This window comes from Microcaecilia unicolor, unplaced genomic scaffold (genome assembly GCF_901765095.1).
Source record: "Microcaecilia unicolor unplaced genomic scaffold, aMicUni1.1, whole genome shotgun sequence".
Classification (NCBI taxonomy): domain Eukaryota; kingdom Metazoa; phylum Chordata; class Amphibia; order Gymnophiona; family Siphonopidae; genus Microcaecilia; species Microcaecilia unicolor.
The window spans coordinates 104,536-127,875 of NW_021963281.1; the positions used below are offsets into that span (position 1 = coordinate 104,536).

At 46.0% G+C, this 23,340-nt stretch overlaps 1 pseudogene; it reads left to right on the top strand.

The window, feature by feature from the left end:
* LOC115459143 overlaps positions 1-5,025 on the top strand; it is a 32,792-nt pseudogene extending 27,767 nt beyond the window's left edge.
* Positions 5,026-23,340: the final 18,315 nt, after the last annotated feature.

Consider the following 23,340-nt stretch of genomic DNA (forward strand, 5'->3'; position numbering starts at 1 on the left):
AGGGTGCAAGCTTCGTGCATCGTGTTCCAGTGGTCTCAAATTACATTTCATTTTACAATAGGTGAATTGATGTTCTAGTGCTCACTGTAGTGTTTTAAGATGTTTTCCTTTTCTTTGTGTGATTCGTAGAAATGACTGCTTATGGTATGGGTAGAATTGTTCTATAGGTCCTGAGTGTTTTGTATTCTCGGCATACCTAGTACTGGATTTTGGAGGGGGGTGTTAAAAAATGACCAGGAGGGAGGGGGGCCTTGGAGCTGGGAGGAGGGAGGCCTTGGAGCTGGGGGCCCTAAGGGGGAAGCCCTGGAGCTGGGGGCCTTGGAGCTCGGAGGGCGGGTGGCGGCCTGGAGCTAGGGTGGGGGCGGAGTTAGGATGGGGGCAGGGCTAGGGCGGGGCCCCATCAAATTGGTCTGCATAGGGCCTCGCACTTGCTAAGACCGGCCCTGAATGGACCACCAGGTCTTTTTAGTATTTGGGGGGTGGGGCCTTGTGTTTGGAAAGGGTGGCGGGCTTACGTTTGACAGGTCTGGAGCTGGCATAGGGTTTGCAGTGGAAGCAGTGTCCTTGTTGACATACTACCCATTGATCTAAGGGAGGAATGCGAGAGAACCTCACTTGCATGCAATTAGCGGTCAGAGCTGGCAAACACATTATTTCATGCGCTCGCTGGCTCTGATCCTGAGGCGCAGGCAAACGTGGTCACTAGTCCAGCGTTAATGGCCTCTAGTGCCCATACTGTATTTACTTTTGATTATCTGGGCCTGAATGCCTACAATGATCTTTGACCACAGTTACAGTGCAATTGACCAGAAAGACCTTTGTCTTCTGAGAACCTGTTGCTTAGAAACAATTTGCCTTTTGCAGACAAGGATAGATATATTGTGAAGTGCCCAGGTGTGTCTCCTCTTACCTTTCTCTCTGTCATTCTGTACATGTCTGGGGGTCTTTTACTAAGTTGCGCTAATGAATGTAGTGCTTGCTAATGATTAGCACACACTAAATGCTGCAAGCTCATTGTATACCAATGAGATTTTAGCATTTAACACACACTAATTCATTAGCGTGCACTAAATCCATTAACATACCTTAGTAAAAGAACCCCAAGACAAGTAACAGAATGACAGAGAGAAAGGTAAGAGGAGACACACCTAGGCACTTCAAATTATAGCATAAAGACCCCCCTTCATTTCTTCACCATTTTGTTGGTACCCAGTGAAAACTTTAGGATTAATATTCATAAGGAGCTGCCATTTAGAATTAGTACCATCCTTGGCATTTACGTTGATACATATATTCAATAGTATTATTCGTTCAAATAGTGCTGATAAAAATATGTGCAAGCAGTGGCCATGCCTATATCACAGCTAAATGAATACATTTCTGCACTGGTTTGTATCCTCCCATAAATAGGCCTTAAATGGGAAAAAATGTGAGTTAAACTGTCTATATAATCTGTACATATTTTAAAAGTAAGTCATGTGTTTGTCACCAACCAGTGAATGCATAACTTGTTGTGAATATTATATGTATTGATGCTTTATTATTTCCCTTGTTTGTTGTAATTCAGGCAGCAGCAGTCAGCATTTCCTGAACTGTGCCTATCCAGCTTATTTTCGAAAGAGAAGGGTGGCCATCTTTCGACACAAATCGGGAGATGGCCGCCCTTCTCTCAGAGGCGCCCAAATCGGCATAATCGAAAACCGATTTTGAGCGCCGTCAACAGGGCCGGTCTTAGCAAGTGCAGGGCCCTATGCAGACCAATATGATGGGGCCCCACCCTAGCCCCGCCCCCACCCTAACCCCGCCCCACCCTAGCTCCACCCCCACCTAGCTCCAGGGCCGGCCACCCCTCCCTCCAAGCTCCAAGGCCCCAGCTCCAGGGCTTGTCGATCCTGCACAGTCAATGCCAACTGAAAGCCATGTCTGTTTCACAAACACAGATACACCCTAATCCATAGTCTGACATCTCCCCTCTCTCTCATGCCCCCTCCCCCCACAGGTCCAGCGTCTCTCCTTCTCAGCCCCCTCATATGTCCAGTACCTTCCATCTTCTTCCCTCAGCCCCCAAAGACCTCTCCCTCTTCTTCCCTCATCCACCTCCAACATCTCTCCCTCTTTCTCTTCCTCTCAGTCCACCCTATGTGTCCAGTACCTTCCATCTTCTTCCCTCAGCCCCAAAGACCTCTCCCTCTTCTTCTCTCATCCCTCCTCCATGAGTCTAGCACTTTCCCTCTTCTCCCCTCAGCCCCTAGACCTCTTGCTCTTCTCCCCTCAGCCAACCCCTGATGAGTCCAGCATGTCTCTTCTCCCCCCAGCCACCCCCTCCCCTCAGAGCTCTTGCTCTTCTCCCCCCAGCTACCCCTCCTATGATTACAGCATTTTCCCCTCTTCTCCCCCACCCTCCCTCAGACCCCCAGACCTTTGCTCTTCTCCCCTCAGCCCCCTCCCTCCCATGTGTGCAGCACTTCTCCTTCATCCTCCCCCAACCTGGTCCAACAAACCTCATTTCTTTGCCAGCAGCAGCAGTCAGCACAAGCTGTCCAAGACGGCCAAGAACATTTCCTGTGCCACGCCCCACCCCACCCTTGTGAATAAAGATGTTGCATCAGAGGTTCAGGGTGCGGCAGAGGAAAAGCTCTGAGTGTACAGTGGTAGGCTGCACCTCGCATCTGCCCTCCCTGCTAGTAAAAATCTCCTCGACATTGTTGGACCTTCCCACACTGAGTCCCGCCCACCCTTGCAGTAATAGGAAGTTACCTCAGAGGTGGGCGGGACTCAATGTGGGAAGGCCCAATGACGTCGAAGAGATTTTTAGACAGCAGGGCAGACGCGAGGCGCTGCCTGTCACTCCGGCGCTTCCAAATTGTTTTTTTAAAGGCAGGACAGGGTGGGAGCAGCGGGAACAGACTCGGAGAACGAGCACCCCCACCACGCCGCCATCGCGCACCGTTGGGAGGGAGGGAGGGAGGACTGGAGCTCGGGCGGAGTGGGGCGACCTGAGGTCCGCCGCGCGGGTCCCCCTGAGCGCGAGGCCCTATGCGGCCGCCTCCAGTCGCCTCGCCTTAAGACTGGCCCTGGCCGTCAACTGCTTCCCGTTGCGGGGCTGGCCAAAGTTCAGGGTGTGTCGGCAGCGTACCAAAGGCGGGATGTGGGCTTGGTTAAGAGATGGCCGGCTTCGGCTGATAATGGAAAAAAAGAAGGGCATCCCTGACAAGCATTTGGCCGACTTTACTTGGTCCAATTTTTTTCACGACCAAGCCTCGAAAAGGTGCCCCAATTGACCAGATGACCACCAGAGGGAATGGGGGATGACCTCCCATTACTCCCCCAGTGGTCACCAACCCCCTCCCACCCAAAAAATTAAAAAACATTTTTTGCCAGCCTCTATGCCAGCCTGAAATGTCATACCCAGATCCATGACAGCAGTACGCAGGTCCCTGGAGCAGTTTTTAGTGGGTGCAGTGCACTTCAGGCAGGCGGACCCAGGCCCATCCTCCTCCTACCTGTTACACTTGTGGTGATAAATGTGAGCCCTCCAAAATCCCCCCAAAACCCACTGTACCCGCATGTAGGTGCCCCCCTTCATCCCTAAGGGCTATGGTAGTGGTGTACAGTTGTGGGGAGTGGGTTTTGGGGGGGGGATTTGGGGGGCTTAGCACACAAGGTAAGGGAGCTATGTACCTGGGAGCAATTTATGAAGTCCACTGCAGTGCCCCCTAGGGTACCCGGTTGGTGTCCTGGCATGTGAGGGGACCAGTGCATTACGAATGCTGGCTCCTCCCATGACCAAATGCCTTGAATTTGGTCGTTTTGAGATGGGCGTCCTCAGTTTCCATTATTGGCGAAAACCGAGGGTGCCCATCTCTAAGGTTGGCCTAAATGTTGGGATTTGGGCAGTCCTGGACTGTATTATTGACACGAAAGATGGGCGCTCATCTTGGTCAATAATACGGTTGGCTCCACCCCTTCCCGGGGCCGTCCCTGGAGATGGGCGCCCTTAGAGATGGGTGCCCCCGTTTGATTGTGCCCACTCCAAGTGAACGCTGACACTGACTATGCAGTTCTTCGGCTGTGCCCTCAAGTTATGAATTTATGGCTGATATTCAGTGCGTATCCACATAGCTGACAGAGTGGTTAGGACTGCCTTTTGTGTGGTCCTCTACACCCAGTTAGCTATGTGGGCACAGTCACTGAATACAACTGGTGCCCACATAAACTCCTGGCTCCTTTCCAACTCCACCCCTGAACTAGATCCAGCAGTGAGCACCACAGCAGTCACACTGGATTTTCAGCAGTACTATATGGTTAAGTGCTACTGAAGATCCAGGGATGGCTTGCTCACTGCGATTTAAACAGCAAAAGCCTGTCTCCTGCCTGATTTAATTTTTCTGAATATCAATCCCTAAATATTCTTTCATTTACATGTGCAGGCATGCAAACCATTCTGTGCTTATGCTAAAGTATTTTCAGATCCCTTTAATGTTCACATTAAGGCCTTCCTGCTTAGCTCACTCTCCTGGATATGTACAGTACATATGGATCTTGATGCTAAAGTGTATTTCATAGGCCAAATCTGTTGTTTTGTTTTTTACAGCTAGGCAAGTCAGTGGTTGCAAAAGTGAAGATCCCGGCAGGCACTGTGCTAACTCTCGATATGTTGGCAGTGAAAGTGGCAGAACCAAAAGGATTCCCTCCTGAAGAAATCTTTGACCTACAGGTCAAGAGGACCACAAAGGATATTGGAGAGGATGAAACAGTAACAGAGGATGTAGTTGAACACTCCAGAGTCAAAATAAATTGTCTATAAAACTCAAGAATGAAGGGGTAATGAGCAAAAATTAGAACTGGGAAAGAAAAGTCATGCAATAAGAATTTAGATTATAGGTTCTGGGCAGAACTGGCTTGTTTTGAATCTATGAGGCCCATTTACTAAAAAGCATTAAGCCCATGATGTGCAGTTAGTGTATGAGAACAGGCTACCACAGAAACATATTAAAGTGTTTTGCAGTATTTTGCCTATTTGCATAGTGATTAAAAAAAATATTTTCAGAGGGGGTATGTTGTGGGCAGAGAGTGGACATACCCGCATTATCCAGCTATACGTCTAGCTCCATCTCTACCTGTTTTCAAATCTATGCTGAAAACCCACCTTTTCACTGCTGCTTTTTAGCTCCCATTACTCCCTCACCCGTAACTGTCTTGTCAGTCTGTATTATTTAGATTGTAAGCTCTTTTGAGCAGGGACTGTCTCTTTGTATCAGGTGTTCAGTGCTGCGTATGTCTGGTAGCGCTTTACAAATGCTAATAATAATAATAATAATCCAGCTAGTATTATCCACTCCTCCATTTGCAACTTTCTTCAAATCAGTCCACTTTACTTTATAATTCTTCCTACTTTCTTACCCCATCTATATATTACAACTTTGCCTTACCCTTCACTACCAATTATAATGTTCTATTACGTATTGTGTGGTGGGAGGCGGGGCTGGTGTGGGAGGCGGGGCTAGTGCTGGGCAGACTTATACGGTCTGTGCCCTGCAATGGCAGATACAAATCAAGGTAAGGTATACACAAAAAGTAGCACACGTGAAATTATCTTGTTGGGCAGACTGGATGGACCGTGCAGGTCTTTTTCTGCCGTCATCTACTGTGTTACATGACATTGCTATACCGTGCCATACTTGTATTGTTTTCGAATATTTTTACTGCTGTAATTGCCTATCGCTTATGTTTGATCTATTCTTACTGTACACCCCTTGAGTGAACTCCTTCAAAAAGACGGTAAATAAATCTAATAAATAAATAATAAATAAAATGATATGATTAGCGTGTGCTAACTGGATAACGCAGAGTTAATGTAAGAGCACCTAGTGCACTTCTAAACTAGGAGGTGGAAAGTACTCCCGAATTAATTATATGCAGGTGCCAAGCTAATGAGAACATATGTGCACGACCTGCAATTAAAATATTCAACACCCCCCTCCCCCCATAAACACTGTGAAATTTGGGTTTAGTGAGTTAAACCCAGATTTTACTGTGCTTTACTAAAAGAGCTCCTATATTTTGTATTATTTGTTTGGGTTGATTAAATAATTCAGAATCAGGAAGAACATCTTCTTGTGCCAAAGAAGCTTACAATAAGTGTTATACTACTACTACTACTTATCATTTCTATAGCGCTTCTAGACATACGCAGCACTGTACACTTGAACGTGAAGAGACAGTCCCTGCTCGACAGAGCTTACAATCTAATTAGGACAGACAAACAGGACAAAAAAGAGATAAGGGAATATTAAAGTGAGGATGATAAAATAAGGGTTCTGAACAAGTGAATAAGGGTTAGGAGTTAAAAGCAGCATCAAAAGGTGGGCTTTTAGCTTAGATTTGAAGACGGCCAGAGATGGAGTTTGACGTACTGGCTCAGGAAGTCTATTCCAGGCATATGGTGCAGCAAGATAAAAGGAACGGAGTCTGGAGTTAGCAGGAGGAGAAGGGTGCAGATAAGAGAGATTTACCCAGTGAACGGAGTTCCCGGGGAGGAATGTAGGGAGAAATGAGAGTGGAGAGGCAGTGGCGTAGCAAGGGTGGGGCGGTGGGGGCGGTCCGCCCCGGGTGTCATCGGGTGGGGGGGGGGGGGGTGCTCCGCTCCCGCTGGTCCGCCTTTAACATTTTTTTTTTCGAAGTGCCGGAGAGTGGCAGGCAGCGCGCCTCGCGTCTGCCCTGCTAGTAAAGAAGATCTCGCTGACGTCGTCGTCCTTCCCTGAGTCCCGCCCACCCTCGCAGTAATAGGAAGTTGCCTCAGAGGCGGGCAGGACTCAATGTGGGAAGGGCGACGACGTCAGCGAGATCTTCTTTACTAGCAGGGCAGACGCGAGGCGCGCTGCCTGCCACTCTCCGGCACTTCGAAAAAAAAATGTTAAAAGCAGGACAGGGTAGGAGCAGCAGGAGAACGGATCTCGGGGGGGGGGGACTCAGAGGGGATAAGGGGATTGGGGAGGGGTTGGGGCGCTCAGAGGGGTGCTTAAAGGGGATTAGGGAGGGTGGGAGAGCATCAAGGAGGGGAGGGGGATTGGGGAGGGGTGGGGGACCTCAGAGGGGTGCTTAAAGGGGGTTAGGGAGGGTGGGGGAGCTCAGAGAGGGGGGAAGGGGATTGGGGAAGGGTGGGGGAGCTCAGAGGGGTGCTTAAAGGGGATTAGGGAGGGTGGGGAGCTCAGAGAGGGGAGAAGGGGATTGGGGAAGGGTGGGGGAGCTCAGTGCTTAAAGGGGATTAGGGAGGGTGGGGGAGCTCAGAGAGGGGAGAAGGGGATTGGGGAAGGGTGAGATCTTTTTTACTAGCAGGGCAGATGCGAGGCGCGCTGCCTGCCATGCTCCGGCGCTTCGAAAAAAACAATGTTAAAGGCAGGACAGGGTAGGAGCACCAGGAGAACAGATCTCGGGGGGGAGAAGGGGATTGGGGAGGGGTGGGGGCGCTCAGAGGGGTGCTTAAAGGGGATTAGGGAGGGTGGGGGAGCTCAGAGGGGGGAGAAGGGGATTGGGGAAGGGTGGGGGAGCTCAGAGGGGTGCTTAAAGGGGGTTAGGGAGGGTGGGGGAGCTCAGAGAGGGGAGAAGGGATTGGGGAAGGGTGGGGGAGCTCAGAGTGGTGCTTAAAGGGGATTAGAGAGGGTGGGGAGCTCAGAGAGGGGAGAAGGGGATTGGGGAAGGGTGAGGAGCTCAGAGGGGTGCTTAAAGGGGATTAGGGAGGGTGGGGGAGCTCAGATGGGTGCTCAGAGAGGGGAGAAGGGGATTGGGGAGGGTGGGGGTGCTCAGAGGGGGGAGGGGAGTGCTCAGATGGGAGAAGGGGTCTGAAGCTGTAACTGGGGTCTGACATGGGGGCGGGAGGGAAAATGGGTCCATGCCTGGGGCAGGTGGGAGAATGGGTCTGGGGCTGAAAGGGGGGATGCAAGGCATGTGGTGGATGAAGGGGACTGGAACTGGGGGCTGAAAAGAGGGGCAGAGAGAGAGGGGACAGATCCTGGATGGAAGGGGGGCACGTGAGGGAGGGCAGACCCTGGACGGATGTGAGAGGGAGGGCAGACGGATTGAAGGGGCAGAGAGAAAGGGCAGATGGTGGGTGGAAGGGGAAAGAGAAAGAGGGCAGACTGGGGCAAATGGATGGAAGGGGCAGAGATAGAGGGCAGATGTTGATGGAAGGGGGAGAGAGAGATGGCAGATGGTGCATGGAAGGGGCAGAAGTGGATGGAAGGAAGAGAGGGCAGACAGTGGATGGAAGGGGTAGAGAGAGAGGGCAGACACTGGATGGCAGAGAGAGCGAAGACAGATGCTGGATAGAAGGAAGACAGTGAAAAGATGAGGAAAGCAGAAACCAGACAACAACGAACTATAAATATATATTTTTATTTTTTTGCTTTAGGATAAAGTATTGTAGCTGTGTTAATAAATGTTCATAATAGAACATGTAAATAAGGTAATTTTTATTGGACTAATTTTAATACATTTTACTTTCGGAGAACAAAACCCCCTTCCTCAGGTCAGGATAGGACACTGTAACAATACTATACTGAATTGACCTGAGGAAGGAGGTTTTGGCCTCTGAAAGCTAAATGTATTAGTCCAATAAAATGATATTATTTGTTTTATTTCTATTTGTTAATTTGTAAAGTGGTGATTGGTATTTGTTAGTTTTTTCAAATTTACATCTGCTGTCTTTATATTTTGCACAGTACTAGAGGACATTTTCTGTTTCTGTGGTGTTGCATTGTATGCAGAGTCTGGCATCTTGGGGGTTCAGTTTAATTTTGTCTAAATAGAAAGTTTATGATTACTTATTCTATAGTGGATTAGGGTGTATCTATTTGTGAAAAAGACATGGCTTTCGGTTGGCATTGACTGTGCAGGATCGATGATCTGTACTAATCTGTCTGTTTTCGTTTTACAATAGGTGAATTGATGTTCTAGTGCTCACTGTAGTGTTTAAGATGCTTTCCTTTTCCTTGTGTGACTCGTACAAATTACTGCTTATGGTATGGTAGAATTGCTCTATAGGTCCTGAGTATTTGTATTCTCGGTATGCCTAGTACTGGATTTTGGGGGGGGGGGGGGTGTTAAAAAATGACCGGCCCCGGGTGTCAACTACCCTAGCTACGCCACTGTGGAGAGGTACTGAGGAGCTGCATAAAATATACTGGCCATACCAGCCAGGAACGGTTCCTGGCCGGTTAAATGGTCTAAAGCTGGCTATGTGCTAATATTTAGTGTGAGATAGCTGGCTATCTCGACTGAATATTACTGCTTACCCCCGGATTCTATATAGCGTGCCTAGAGTTACTCACAGTTATGTGTGAAAATCTAGGCGTATTCTACAACTACTCATGTAGATTAATTGTTTTAATAACTTGTTAATCATTGTTAACAGTTCTTAACAAGCAATAACAAGCACTAATTGGCAAAAATTAGAATTTACATGTGTACATTGCGTATTCTGTAATGTACTGCACCTAAATTCTAATATGCGCAGGCAAAAAGGGGCGTGGTTAGGGGTATGGAAATGGATGTTTCGTGGGCATTCCAAATTGTACATGCATTGTTCTAAAATATGGGCCAGTGCACGTAAATTTATGCACAGGATTTACGCAAGCTTATCATTGGCGTAAATAGACGTGTGTAGATTTAGTCACATTAACTATGCGTAAGTGTACTCTAAATACCGCGCGCAGATTTACACACGGTATTTAGAATTCGCTTAGGTGTGATTGCCTACCACATGTTAATTTTAGGCACCAAATATAGAATCGGGCCCTTAGCGGTTAGCCCAGTCACCACTATGTTGCACAATATAACTGGTTAGCACCGATATTCATTGTCTGCCTGGCTAAGTTTAACGGTTATATAGACCCATGTAAAAGAAGGTCTGTCTTTGGCCGCTATAACTTAGCTGGTCAGCCAGTGAATATTGGCTTAACCGACTATGTTTTAGCAGCCAAAAAAACCCCTGGAAATTCAATGCCGGTCTCTGGATATGGCCCCGGCATTGAATTTCCGGGTTCACTGCCGACTGCAGGAATTAACCGGGCTCCCTCCCGCGGTCTGAATATCGGGTCCATAATATGTTACAATATTTCTGAATTTATATTGATTATAATTAAGTCTGCTAAATAAATCCCTTTCATAAATTATCTCAGTCTTGTTTTCTTTCTAACAGCCTTTTCCTAGCATCCATATTAACAAAGGGATAAAATTAACTGAAATGTGACCGTCTCTAGGAAAAGGTGACTAAAGTAGTGGATCCAAAATATTGAGAATGGCAGATTTTTCATGTCAGGGGTCTATAAGGAGTCTGAAAATGGTACATGTTTGAACTTCTGTAACTTTTCTAATTTTTTTTTTTTCACACAAAAGAATGGGATTTGGACTGTTCTATTACAAATCGTTTGTTCTAACAGAATTAATTAACACTTCAATTTTTGCTTCTGGTGACTTTAGTCACCTTTTCCCAGAGATAGTCATGAATATGCATCAGTATTTCACTCATTGCTTAAAGTTAATTAACAGTTCTAAGACCTAAGAGGAGGCAAGCGAAATGCAGGTTGGAACTTAAAATGGCTTCTTTTTGTAAATCTGAGTGAAGTAATAAAGATTTATCGTTTCTAGCCCCACTGTGATAAAAGCACACTTTTTGCACATTTTTTTTGTATTTTTTTAGCATTGTAAACTTTTGTAGTGCATCATGGGTCAAGGGATCAATTTTTAAAACAGCCCACCCAGGTGCAAAGTCTTAGATTACTTTTTCTTGTTTACAGATATAACTGAATAAGTTTAGGTTTAATTTAGTTCATTTTGTCATTTGATATATCATCTGTCAGACTTTGTCAAGGATAAAGCAAAGTGGTTTATGAGTTGCATACAATGTTTAAGAAAAAGAAAAAAAAATTAAAATACATTGTCACCATGAGGCCACATACTAGGATACCAATCAGGTAAGCAGGTTCTGGCCAACTCAATCCTCCACACACTATTGGGTAGCCAATGAGTACCCAGCCTAAGCCAGTGGTAAAAATGACTGGGGTAGACAATGGCAGATCACCCTGCTAATAGTCTGCTAAGAAGCCATCGCAAGTGGTAGCCCTCATAAGTTGTTCACAACTTGGTACTTGCATGTAGGAGACTACCTGTACTTTTACCTAAAACATCCCCCCCCCCCCCCCCCCCAATTGGTAACCTTTTACTGGTGTACTCTAAAACTATGCCAGGGAACCACATTCATATTTTCAGCTGGGTTAATGATGGGCAATTCTCAGACACATTTTAACCTTGTAAATTAATACATACCTTGGTAAATGACTTTTGAAAATTATCATTTAAATGTACTAAGCATTTTTTATATAGATACAAAGAGCCTGATTCTTTATCTAGTCAATATTTGGACTGTGGCAGTCAGCATTTCTTGATATTCAGAGGCACCTAAATGCTGACCACTGTGAACAGATTTGTGATGGGAAATACAGTACATCAATGACCACCAGAAGTTATCCAGATACCACCAATAATCAGCACTGGTAACTGGATAGCTCTCCAGGCAAGTTAGGTGCCTTAGGGGGTCCTTTTACTAAGGTGCGCAGAAAAATGGGCTGTGCTAGTGTAGGTGCGTGTTTTGGGCGCGCGCAGATCCATATTTCAGTGCGCCTGTAAAAAAGGCCTTTTAAAATTTTTTTCTGAAAATGGACGTGCGGCAATATAAAAATTGGCGCGCATCCATTTTGGGTCTCAGACCTTACCGCCAGCCATTGACTTAGCGGTAAGGTCTCATGCGGTAACCATGCGGTAATCGTCTATGCACCTAGAATGACGATTACCGCCCAGTTTCTGCCACGCGCAGGAAAATAAAAATTATTTTCTGGCTTATGTAGTGGACGTGCATAAAAAATGAAATTACCGCCTGGGCCTCATGGTAGCCGGGTGGTAACTCCAAACTGATGTGTATTGGGCGCGCATAGGCGCCTATGCAGCTTAATAAAAGGGCCCATTTGTCTGGCCTAACTTCCTTGGATAGATATCTGACACTGGCACTGGATATTGGTGAGGCCTGGATAGCTCCCAGCTCCACATTTGCTCTGCCCCCTGACTACCCCTGTTCTAACTGAAAAGTGCCACAACAGTCTTTACTGATATTCAGCGGCACTCTCCTTTAAGTGACTTTGAATATCAGACCCAATTGAATCATGTTGAATATCAACGTTTGCTTTTTTCATACAATACTGATTTAGAGGCTCATTTTCAAACAGAAAAACATTCAAAAAGTGTCAAACAGCAGCACAAAGCGGCAGATGGACATTTTTTGTCCAACACGTACAAATTCCTATTTTCTAAACCCATTTTAAAGATGTTTTTCTATGCAGTTCATCTACAGTCCATCCAAATCACAAGGGTGCATGTCAAGGGTGTGTTGGGGGTGGGATTTGGGTGTTCCCAAAACTTCAACATTTTTCTGCCATAATGGAACAAAGCAAAAATGTCCAGGGCTAAAAGTTAGACGTTTTGATCTAGACCTGTTTCAATCACGACTAAGTCACAAAAAGGTTCCCTAAATGGCCAGATGACCACTGGTAGGATTAAGGCATGACTCCCCCCTTACTCCCCCAGTGGTCACTGACCCCCTCCCACCCCCCAAAGATGTGAAAGAAACAGTACATACCAGCCTCTATGACAGCTTCAGATGTTATGGCCTGTCCTATTAGAGCAGCAAGCAGGTCCTTGGAGTAGCCTAGTGGTCAGTGCAGTGTACTGTAGAGAAGGGGACACAGACCAATATCCCACTGTAATTGTTACACTTGTGGTGGAAAGTGTGAGCCCTCAAAAACCTACTGTACCCACATATAGGTGACACCTGCTATTGTTGTGGTATACAGTTGGGACCGGGTACAGATGGTTTTTGGTAGATTTTGGAGGGCTCCCCCTTCGATATAAAGGGGTAATGGTGAAATGTGTACCTGGAACCTTTTATGTGAAATCCACTGCAGTGTCTCCTAGGGTGCTCTGCTGCGATGTCTGTGTGGCCAGACTACTAAGAATGCTGGCTCCCCAGACATTCGAATGGCCTGTTTTTGTGCATTTTTCCCTTGGACTTTTTTTGTTTTTGAAAATGGTCACAAAAGTAAAACACACTGAGCACAAAATATCTACAAAATATTTAGGAAATAGCCATTTTTTGAGACAAAAACATAGACACTTTTCTGGTTCAAAAATCGCTTGTTCAAGACTTGATTTTTGGACATTTTCAGCCAAACGTCTAAAATCTGATTTAGATGTCTTATCGAAAATGCCCCTTCACATCTAATAAATGAGCAGATGATATTTGTTGTGCTTAGCTTCAGGATAAACTTAGAAAAAGATAAACTTAGATAAAGATGAATATTGATTATATACAGGAAATGATACAATGGATCAATTTGCAATAAGTGACTATGAAGCTCATTTTCAAAAGAGAAAAATGTAAAAATGTCCAAAAAGTGGTATAAATCTGCATTTGGACGTTTTTCTCACAAAAACAAATTTTAGAAGTTTTTCTATGAAGTCCGTCAGAAGTAAGTTCAATTCACAAGGGGGCGTTTCAGGTGCGTGTTAAGGGTAGGTTCTGGGCGTTCCTAACCCTTGGGCGTTTTCAGTCATAATGGAACAAAACAAAACCGTCCAGGACTAAGACGTATTGACCTGGACCTGTTTTTATAACAAATAAGGCACAAAAAGGTGCCCTAAATGACCAGATGGCCACTGGAGGGATGACCTCTCCTTACTTCCCCAGTGGTCAATAACCCCCTCCCACTCCTCCAAAAATGTGATTTAAGACATTACTTGCCAGCCTCTATGCCAGCCTCAGATGTTATACTCAGGTCCATTAGAACAGCATGCAGGTCCCTGGAGTAGTCTAGTGGTGGGTGCAGTGCACTGCAGTCAGGTGGACCCAGGCCTATACCTCCCCCTACCTGTTACACTTGTGGAGGAAACTGCGAGCCCTCCAAAACTCACCAGAAACCCACTGTACCCACATATATGTGCCCCCTTCACCCATAAGGGCTATGATAGTAACATGGTAACATAGTAGATGACGGCAGAAAAAGACCTGTACGGTCCATCCAGTCTGCCCAAGAAGATAAATTCATATGTGCTACTTTTTTATTTGTACTGTCCTCTTCAGGGCACAGACCATATAAGTCTGGCCAGCCCTATCCCCGCCTCCCAACCACCAACCCCGCCTCCCACCCCCAGCTCTGGCACAGACTGTATAAGTCTGCCCAGCACTATTCTCGCCTCCCAACTACCAGTCCCGCCCCCCACCACCAGATCTGGCACAGACTGTATAAGTCTGCCCAGCACTATCCCTGCCTCCCACCACCGGCTCTGGCACAGACCGTATAAGTCTGCCCAGCACTATCCCCGCCGCCCAACCACCAGCCCCGGCACAGACCGTATAAGTCTGCCCAGCACTAGCCCCGCCTCCCAACCACCAGCTCTGCCACCCATTCTAGGCTAAGCTCCTGAGGATCCCTTCCTTCTGCACAGGATTCCTCCATGTTTATCCCATGCATGTTTGAATTCCGTTACCGTTTTCATCTCCACTACCTCCCGCGGGAGGGCATTCCAAGCATCCACCACCCTCTCCGTGAAAAAATACTTCCTGACATTCTTCTTGAGTCTGCCCCCCTTCAATCTCATTTCATGCCCTCTCGTTCTACCACCTTCCCACTCCAGAAAAGGTTTGTTGCAGATTAATACCTTTCAAATATTTGAACGTCTGTATCATATCACCCATGTGCCTCTTTTCCTCCAGGGTATACATGTTCAGGTCCGCAAGTCTCTCCTCATACGTCTTGGAACGCAAATCCCATACCATCCTCGTAGCTTTTCTTTGCACCGCTTCAATTCTTTTTACATCCTTAGCAAGATACGGCCTCCAAAACTGAACACAATACTCCAGGTGGGACCTCACCAATGACTTGTACAGGGGCATCAACACCTCTTTTCTTCTGCTGCACACCTCTCTCTATACAGCCTAGTAACCTCCTAGCTACGGCCACCGCCTTGTCACACTGTTTCATCGCCTCCAGATCCTCAGATACTATCACCCCAAGATCCCTCCCCATCCGTACCTAGCAGACTCTCACCGCCTAACACATATGCCTCTCTTGGATTTCTACTCCCTAAGTGCATCACTTTGCATTTCTTCGCATTGAATTTTAATTGCCAAACCTTAGACCATTCTTCTAGCTTTTTCAGATCCTTTTTCATGTTTTCCAATCCCTCCGGGATGTCCACTGTGTTACAAATCTTAGTATCATCCGCAAATAGGCAAACTTTACCTTCTAACCCTTCGGCAATGTCACTCACAAATATATTGAACAGAATCGGCCCCAGCACTGATCCCTGAGGCATTCCACTACTCACCTTTCCCTCCTCCGAGCAAACTCCATTCACCACCACCCTCTGGCGCCTGTCTATCAACCAGTTCCTAATCCAGTTCACCACTTTGGGTCCTATCTTCAGCCCATCCAGTTTATTTAAGAGCCTCCTGTGGGGAACTGTGTCAAAAGCCTTGCTGAAATCTAAGTAGATTACGTCTATAGCATGTCCACGGTTCAATTCTCCGGTCACCCAATCAAAGAATTCAATGAGATTCGTTTGGCACGATTTCTCTTTGGTAAAACCATGTTGTCTCGGATCTTGCAACTCATTTTCTTCCAGGAAATTCACTATAGTGGTGTACAGTTGGGTGTATGTACTGCTATGGATTTACAGCCTGCTTCACTAACACAGACTACTCAGTAATTACTGTGGATTCTTTTGGATTCGTATTAGGTAAATGAGACTTTTATTAGAGGTTCTAAAATCTACAATGATTAAGATATGTACAATGATTAAGCTATATACACACAATGATTAAGCTATATAACTAAAAAGAAACAATACCTGTCTATAAACAATCATTCCATCACTGGTCTCTACATCTAAGCAATGCTAAGCATTCCTAGACCAGGAAAAGAAGCAATAAAACAATCATCATTGGTCCTTACATCATCCAGGCTCTTATCATCAGCTGGGGAGGCCCTGTTCACAGTGAAAGCCAGGAGTTTCTTTGACCATGAAATATGGTTCTCTGCGCAGTTCGTACGTTACTCACAGATGAGCTCCCCATTTCACTAGGCTTAGAACTCATATTCAGAGCAAAGGAAAATTACAGAATGCTTGAGAATTTCTCTGTTTTGGTAAACAAGCCATACTGTGGGAATGTGGTTACATGTTTCCCAGTCCAGGTGGTCAGTCTGAACTCGAAACAAGCTCCACCTCCCCCTTCATATACCATATTAATTAGAGCTGTGTCTTATCTTCTACATTCCAATTTATTTTCACACAATCAAAGTTAAACAATCATTTTAAAACAGAAATACTTCTAATCAAAAATGCAGACCCCAAGTGCACTTGTTGGTGAAGGCAGATAGAGTTGAAAAGCAATCTCTAAAATCCTTTTTATTACAGGGTAGTGGGTTTTGGGGGGGGCTCAGCAGACAGGATAATGGAGCAATAATGAGATGTGTACCTGGCAGCATTTAATCAAGTCCATTGCAATGCCCCCTAGGCTGTCCTATTGATTTCTTGGGATGTCTGGGAGACCAGTCTACTAAAAATGCTGGTTCCTTTGATTTTGTGCGTTTTGCATTTGGACATTTTGTTTTTTCAAAAATGGACCAAAAAACAAAACGTCCACATCATAAAACCTTGTTCAGGGGATCACGTGATGAGCTGAAAGGAGCAGACGCTGAGTAGCTCCTCTCTCGAGCCCTCCCTGCCCTCGGGACACAAAACATTGGAAATAGGAAACTAAATCGGGAGAAAATCACAGAAGAAAGGAGGCGCAGTTATATGGACCCCTTTGTTATAAAGTTGGAAGCGGGGATGCCGGCAAAAAGCGTAAAGAAAGAGGGGGATAAGACAAAAGCTGGAGAATTGAAAATGGCAGCGGGCCCTACACCGACGTCAGAACCGCCTGCTTTCACTCCACAACAACTGCTCCAGATAACAGCAGCAGTAAAGGACGCTTTGGAACCCCAATTAAAACATCTCTTGGATCAACTTACCACGATGGAAACACGATTAGAGGATACAACGAGACGCACTGGCGAATTAGAAAAAAGAGTCTCAGAGATTGAAGACAAGGGAGCTGGCAAATCTACGCAATTGGAGGAATTGCAGAAACAGGTGCAAATACAAGCACAACAGCTCGATGAGCTAGAAAATCTATCGAGACGAGATAATCTTCGAATTGTAGGAATCCCGGAGTCGGTGCCAGAGCACATGTTACAAACAGCTTTGGAAAGATGGCTGACCTTGGAGATGGCGCTTTCCGATAGCACAGAAAAACTGTGCTTAGAGCGGGCACATCGCATAGGACGCAGGCTCGAGCAAAACCAGAGGCCCAGGGTGGTAATTATAAAGATCCATAACTTTACACATAAAGTTGAAATAATGAAGGGTACACGAATGAAGAGAGACACGCTGTTCTATAATGGACATCCGATAAAGATTTTTCAGGATTATTCCTACAGCCTTCAAGAAAAAAGAAAGGAATTTCACCCCTGTGTAAAACATTAGCGGAAACAAAAAAGAAATTTGCCTTGGTATACCCAGCTACCCTTAAAATATTCCTTCAAGAGAAGTGGCACTTATTTAAAACTCCACAGACAGCCAGGGCGTTTATTACTGCAATGGAACCAGCTTGAAAACAAAGGCAGGACAGGACAGAACACCGTTGCAGAGCCGGTAACTTCTATGATATATATGGAAAAACTAACTGTATAATTGCAGTCCAGAACAGGTATCCGTAGACTGTTGAACTAAATATAAGGAAGACTGCTGGACAATGTTGTTGAATGGAAATCAGGGAGAGAGGAAATGGGCCTAGAAAGGTAGAATTTTGGACTTGTAAAATGTAAATGTGTATCCAGGAGGAGGGGGGGGGGGGGGCTCAACATCACATGATCTTAGAAATTCTGGTTCGGAGGAAGGGTTTTGGGCAGGAGGGAGATAGGAGGGAGGGGGGTTCGGGGAGAGGGAAGGAAGGGAGGGGGGGGACTCCAGTGGTAATATATAATATCAAGAGATATGTTTGTGCAGCGCTGCGTATGCCTTGTAGCGCTATAGAAATGCTAAATAGTAGTAGTAGTAGTAGTAGTAATAGCTTTTGTACATGCAGAGATGCACAGGTATGGTTTTCTATCACACTACAGTGGGAACGTAGAAGGAAGGAGGGAGTAATATGGACCCTTTGCAGACTCACGGGTGAGGCTGGGCGCCCGGGAGTAGACTTATTAAGTATAATTGCTGAGACAGGCTCCAAAAATTCCTTAACAGATTAAAACACTCAAATTTGCTACGTGGAACGTGGCAGGGATAACAACACCGGTGAAAAGAACAAAAATCCTTTCTGCCTTAAAGAGACATAAAATTGATATTGCATGCATACAAGAAACCAGATTATCTCTTGAGGAACACCTGAAATTAAAAACACGATGGGTAGGGGAAGTTTTCTCTACCACAACTGGGACCCGCAAGGGAGGAGTAGCTATATTGGTCCGTAAAGGTTTGGCAGTTAAATCAGAATTAATCCAAACCGATCCCAAAGGGAACTATATACTAGTTAAATTGTGGATACAAAATAGAGATTACTTGCTATTAGGATTATATGGGCCAACAGATACGATCCAAAATTTCTGGCTAAGTTGGCAGATATTTGTATGCCTATAAAACTGCCCATCTCATGGTGATGGGAGACTTTAATTTAATCTCTGACCCGAAGTGGGATTGTTCAGCCCCAGACGTGGCATCGCAGAGGACCAAAATCACAAGCTATGACATTTTTTATGCGCTCACTTAACCTGGTAGACACATGCGTGCATTACACCGGGGGAGCGAGATTACACGCACCAATCGCGCGCTCATGGTACATTTTCTAGGTTGGACCACATATTGATTAGCCAACCCACATTTACCAAGGTGCTTACAGCAGAAATAGGTCCAGAGGAGATCTCCGACTACTCCATAGTCTGGATAGAGGTGGAGACCACATTATCAAGGGGCAGGGGGTTGAGATTCCCATCATACCTATACCATAATAAAGAATTTTGGGAATTCTTAAGCCAGAAATGGGAGGAGTACGTGCATAATAAAACAGCATATGGGACACCCGACATTATTCTGGTCAGCAGCTAAGGCTGTGATACGCGGAGAGGTGATAGCGTACATTCACGCTAGGAACAAGAAAAACTCCTAGCAATCTTGCAGCTGGAAGCTAGGCTCCGGAAGGCGAAAGCTAGATACATACAGAGGCCAAACCCGACGACTAAGGAACAGCTACATACAATACAAGTGACGTTGAATTCCCTAATACACAGCGGGTGTGCAGATCTATGGCCTACCAAAAATTTAAATTACAAAGGTTTGGAAATAAGGCAGGGTCGATGATAATGAGGTTGGTTAAGTCCGGGGGGACGCGCAAACCCATAACAGTAGTTAGAGATGAAAAAGGGAAATTATGTAATCACAGTGAAGACATAGCAAAAATTTTAGAAGGTATTTCCAGCGCATGTATGATAGCCCGAGCAAACCAGACCCAGTAGAAATTGAGCAATATCTAACACAGGTAGGGGTTCCCAAACTTACGGAGCGAGAAAGTGAAGACCTAGCTAGCCCACTAAAAGGGAAAGAGATTCAAGGTCATTAAGTCCTTACCCCTAGGCTCAGCGCCTGGCCCAGATGGATTTACGGGGAGTTCTATAAATTACTGCCACTCACATCCCTGGGTCCCATACATGACTATTATGAACGAGTAGTCAAAGAAGGCATCTTTCCACAATATGCAAATACAGCACTAATCACCCTTATCCCCAAGCCAGGACGCCCGAAGATCAAGCAGCGTCATATAGACCAATATCACTACTAAATGTAGACATAAAAATACTGGCCAAACTGCTAGCTAATAGGTTAGCTGCAGTACTTCCAAGGGTGATCGGAGAGATCAAGTGGGATTTGTCAGGAATCGACAAACAGTAAGAATGTTAGGCGATTACTCCTGGCAATGGCAACTAGTCAACAGAAAGAGATCCCGGCATGCCTCTACAGTTTGGATGCCGAAAAAGCATTCGATAAAGTAGATTGGACATACCTATTCACCACGCTTAAATATATGGGGTTCCAGGGTGGTTCTACCAAGCCATACTAACATTATTAAAAATCCGGAAGCTTCCATACTAGTGAATGGCGTTAAGACACCAGTATTTAATATAAAGAAGGCACGAGGCAGGGGTGTCCCCTATCTCCCCTACTTTGTGATATCTATAGACCCCTTGTTACGAACTTTGAGAGCAGAGAGGGAGATCCCAGGGATAGCAGTGGGCGGAGAGGTGATCAAAACATTAGCCTTTGCAGACGACTTAACAGTGATTACAGCCAACCCCCAGGCCGCACTAGGGAAAATCCTGCAAGTAATTGAACAATATGGCAAGCTATCAGGTTTTTCATTAAATATACAGAAATCAGTAGGATTGAGGGTATATCCAAGTGAAGGGGACATAGAGAAAGGTAATTTCCCTCTGACGTGGGAAGAAAAAAACTTAAATACTTAGGTACCTACTTATCACAGGATTTAACACAGCTATATAACAATAATGTGGATCCACTATTAAATAAAACACGGTTACTATTACGAATGTGGCAAGAATACCCATTAACATTGATGGGGCGGATTGCATTGTATAATATGGTGATTGTGCCCAAGTGGCTCTATATCTTCCAAACACTACCACTGTTCCTCAGGTCAGAGATGAGAAAAAACTGAATAAACAACTGCAATGGTTCCTTTGGAAAGGGAGGAAGGCCCGAATGTCAATTGAAAGTCTCCAGATTCCGGTGGAGTATGGAGGCTTGGGACTTTTGAGCATAAGATACCTTACAATTGCATGTGGTATGAGACATATCACAGATTGGTATCGCAAAACATCAGAATTCACGGCAACAGATATAGAACTGGCGCTCATGACAGATACGCATTTTAGTTGTTTACTACACACTGGAGGTGGACAGATGCCCCCGTACTGAGCCATACATATATCTTGCCGACAGCAAAAGCGGTATGGAGATGGATTTGTAAGCTGCATCACTTTTCGCACGGACAACCCCCTTTCTATCATTGCGTGGCAACCCACACTTCCCCCGGGGGAGATGCATAGTGCCTTTCAGCGCTGGGAAAATAAAGGCTTGAAATATCTACTGCAGATACTGACAGACGGCCATATCCAGCCATTTCAACAAATTAAGACCACCTTCACACTCCCACAATCGGACTTCTTCTATTACCTCCAACTGAAACATTATTTCCGCCCTAACATGGGAGGACCTAACTGAAGACGTTCAAGAAGAACTGTCTTCCGCTTTCTCTCTGAACTCACAAAATAAAGTTCCACTGAAAATGCACCATAGGCATATCAGAGACACGGTACAAGAACCGGATTACAATCAACTGGCACGAGCTTGGAGTTTGGATCTGGGGATTGAAGTTTCCAGTAAAATGCTACAGACTCACATATTATCCTTGCGAGGAAGCTGCAAAATGGCAGCCCTCTGGGAGCAACAATATAAAATGGTAATGCGCCTCTTTATAGCACCACGGAGGGCATTTTATCTAGGAGTATCAGCTGATGGAGCATGCCCCAAATGTGGGGCACCAGGAGTGCTCCTGGGGCATATGTTTTGGAACTGCCCCAAAATAGTGAACTTTTGGAAAATCCTATTAAAGACCATCTCAACTATGTGGGGAGACGAATGGAGATACAATGTATACCTACTATTTGGGAGCCTAGATTATCTTCCTCAATCCTGGCGGGATATCGAGGATTTGTTGCGATCCCTCGAGGAGGTCAGGCTGCGCAACGGGCCTGGAGGTGGGGTCCTTCTGTGTGGGGGTTGGCGGGGGACAGATATGGGGGGGTTGGGATTTTGTTTAAGAGGCATGAGGTTTGTATCCAATGGGTGGTGGAATTGGGGGTGGGGGAGGGTTGGTAGTGGATGTGGTTTGGGCGGGTAGGGCACTTCGGGTGGTAAACATGTATGGGCCCCAGAGCAAGAGGGAAAGGGTGCTTTTGTTCGGGAAAATCAGACCCTATTTGTGCACATCACGGCAGGTAATTTGGGGAGGAGACTTTAATACAATTTTGCGGAGAAAGGACAGTGGGGGGAAGTCGGTGCAGGTGAGATACGATGGGGTGCGATTGGCAGGGATAATGCGTGAGGCAGGGTTGGTTGATGTATATGGAGTTTTTGGGGAGCAGGATGGGTTTACGTTTTTCAGAGGGCAATGTAAAAGTAGAATAGATCGTTTTTTGGTGAGGAAAGGGGTTTGTTTTCAGGGACCTAAAGTAGAGGCAGTAGACTTTTCAGACCCTTATGGTTATCATAGAGGTGGGGGGGCAGCAGCTCAGAGGCCAGGGAGGGGGTTATGGAGGCTAAATTGAGATGGTTAGGCAGTGGGAGGGTGAGGGAGGATTTTCTGAGATTTTTGGAAGACCAGGTCACGGTGCAGGGAGCCTTTTCATCACTGGGAGGGTGGTGGGAGGTGGTGAAGAAGCGCACACGGGAGTTTTTTGTGCGGCAGGCAAGATGGGAAGGGAGGGAAAGGACGAAGTTGGGCATGGCGGTTAAGATGAAGAGGGATAAATTGATTTCTCAGGGGGGAGTGCGGGGGAAATTCAGGAATTACAAGTCCTTTTGGAAAAGGTGCAGTATAACCGCTATTCCTCCTTGGTCTATGAACGTGATTTTGGTAAATTGATTAGTCCGGACCCTTTGTTTGTTGTAGGGAAACGAGGGAGCACAAGGTGTTGGAGAGTGTGCGGGATGCCCGTGGGACTCTTCAGGACTCCAAGGAGGGGATCCTACGGGTTATAGAGGATCATTTCTCGGCATTCTTTTCCACCCAGGGGTAGATGAAGATTTGATGGACCGGTATGTGCAGGGTACGCCTGGGATAGGGAATTGGGGACCCCAGCTCCAGACCTTGTCACAACCATGGACCTTGCGGGAAGTGGAGGAGGCGATTGAGGCACTCCACAAAAAGTCTTCGCCAGGGCCGGATGGGCTGCCGGCCGAGTTTTATAAGGTCTTTAAGGTGCAGTTGGGTCGATATTGTTGAAGGTGGGGAGGCGGCCCGAGTGGAGGGATCCCTCCAAAATCACTGAAGGAGGCGGCCATTGTGTTGCTCAGCAAGGGGAAAGATGCGTCAGAACTAGCCAATTGGTGGCCTAT